Below are 2,217 nucleotides of genomic sequence, written 5' to 3' on the forward strand. Positions count from 1 at the left end.
ATTTCCTGTTGAAATTATTTCGATACATGATTTACGCAAATAGGTTGTTGCTTTATAAGATGCCCTCTAAAGATACAAGTATCAGGAAAAGCTAACAGCTTTTTCAACCACGTCTGAACCCCCTCCCTCCCCAAATATTCAAATGAAAAGATGTCCTGCTGCAACAGCAGTAAGTCATCTTCAAGCCACTGCGGGTTAACCCGCTCGGATGCTGAGTAAATGATGGCGCATATGTTGACAAATGTATTGATTTCTGTTCTGAAACGGTTTTAAAATACTCAGCAGGCTGTATGTATGAGGGGAAGAGTACCTGTGGATGGATGTTGGATGGGAGCGCGCAGCGCAGCAGCGCCGGTCTGATCGGCAACGCGGAGTCAAAGTCTGCCTCAAACCAGTGCAGAGGCCTTTAGAAGAGTGAGTCCTCTGGTCTTCATTCACGTTCAAGGGTCACTGTGGGGATGAAAACAATCAGGTTAATTGTGGACACATCTAGGGGGGGGGGGCATCTAAACTGCGTCAGGGCGTACAGTTGCACCCACATTTGGATTTTCCCGATGAGAGATGTGGGCCAATGCTTCTCATACACTTGGATGCATCTTTACATCTTTGAATACTCTCTTTTTGGTCTTATGTGCAACAATAGTGACTCTATTAATCTATAAGGAGCCAAACAGCACTGTAAAAATATTAATATTAATAGGTCACGTTATCTGATATGAGTCTTGGTTTCTTTAAAAAAGCGAAAAAATAAGAGTTGTGCTTTGCTCAATGCTTTGTTCTAAGACTAACATTGAAACATTTCTTAAGTAATCTTCATGAGGGGCTACATGACCAGTGTTGTTGTCCCCCCCCCCACACACACACACACCCCTTGGGTGAAGCTGAATATAAGCCAACAAGCCTAGTTCAAATACACAGTTCAGTACTGGACCATATGTCTATCATGAAGCCATGTGGTTTCTGCTTGAGTGCTAATGTAAGAGCAGGCCTAGATAGAAAATGGCTGTAGAAAGGCGTTATCAAAACAGCTAGCAGCTATAAAACGAGCTGCTGGTGAAATAATGTGGCTCACCTACATCACATTGGCTCACAGGTCATGTTTATGTTGCGGCTTGGCGGGATATAAGTAAAGGTCATTGTTTTGACGTTAGTAACAAAGTTCATTGGTGACTTCTGCCAATCGGCCAAACTGCCTGTAGTAATCTCCTTACAGAGGATGTTCTGCAATAGATCCTAAGCTGCACTCACTGGCTCGATTGTAGGACACATGCACACACATACATACAGTACAATTTCCAGTTGTCATCCCAAGACAGTTGTTTGCAGCCCAGTGTGAGTTGTGGGGCTTAAGATGGTGCTGAACAAAACACAAGAGAGCATTAACTTCTCCAGTAAGGGCTTCTTTGTTGGGTCTCCCACTGGAATCAAGATACTTAATTTAGCTCCTGCTAGTGGATATGTGAGCTATATCTTATCCGATAAAGACCATAATGCCTTTTCCCCTTTTGCAATTATTGTAAAATGGTGAAAGTGGTTTGGCTGTTTCTTTTTCATGTTATCTCAGCACAATTACAACAATGTGGGGACAACATTTCTGCTGGTTGTTGTTTGGCACTCCTTCTGAAATCCTTGGGGTCGTCTCACCCATTTGCTGTAGTATTGACTCTTGCCTTTTGTCTTGCTGAAAGCCTGGTGTATTATCACATTTGTCGTTTCTCTTCATGTTGTGGTGGCATTACCTCAACTTGAACCCCCTTAAGATTTCCCAAGTGCTCTGAGATAATGCATCTAATGAACAGGGGTTACACTGACATTAAAGTAGCGTTTCAGCGTTAGACGCACAATTGCTGGAGTGGCCTGAATCTTTCATAAACGTGGTTTTAATGAGCTTGCAAGATTGTGTCTGAGTTCTCGTTTTGCTGGTGGCCTTATCACATCTAGTTTTTCATTAATGAGGATGTTGCCCCTGGCAGCAGCAGGTCAGAGGTGATCTCGGTTGCCTCAGTTGAAAAGATTTCTAAGATAGTGGTGCATTGGATGCTGAATGGAGCACATGCTCCATTGAGCGTAATCAACATGACAGGTGCATCTGAAGTTGAGAGTGCAATGGGAGGGTTGTGGCAACCAAATCAGTCAGAAGCAAAGACTCAAACTACAAGCTGTAAGCTGTAATAGCTGTAATATAGTTTAAAGGAATTAATTAGACATTTTGGGAAA

Source organism: Micropterus dolomieu, linkage group LG06 (assembly GCF_021292245.1).
Source record: "Micropterus dolomieu isolate WLL.071019.BEF.003 ecotype Adirondacks linkage group LG06, ASM2129224v1, whole genome shotgun sequence".
NCBI classification, from domain to species: domain Eukaryota; kingdom Metazoa; phylum Chordata; class Actinopteri; order Centrarchiformes; family Centrarchidae; genus Micropterus; species Micropterus dolomieu.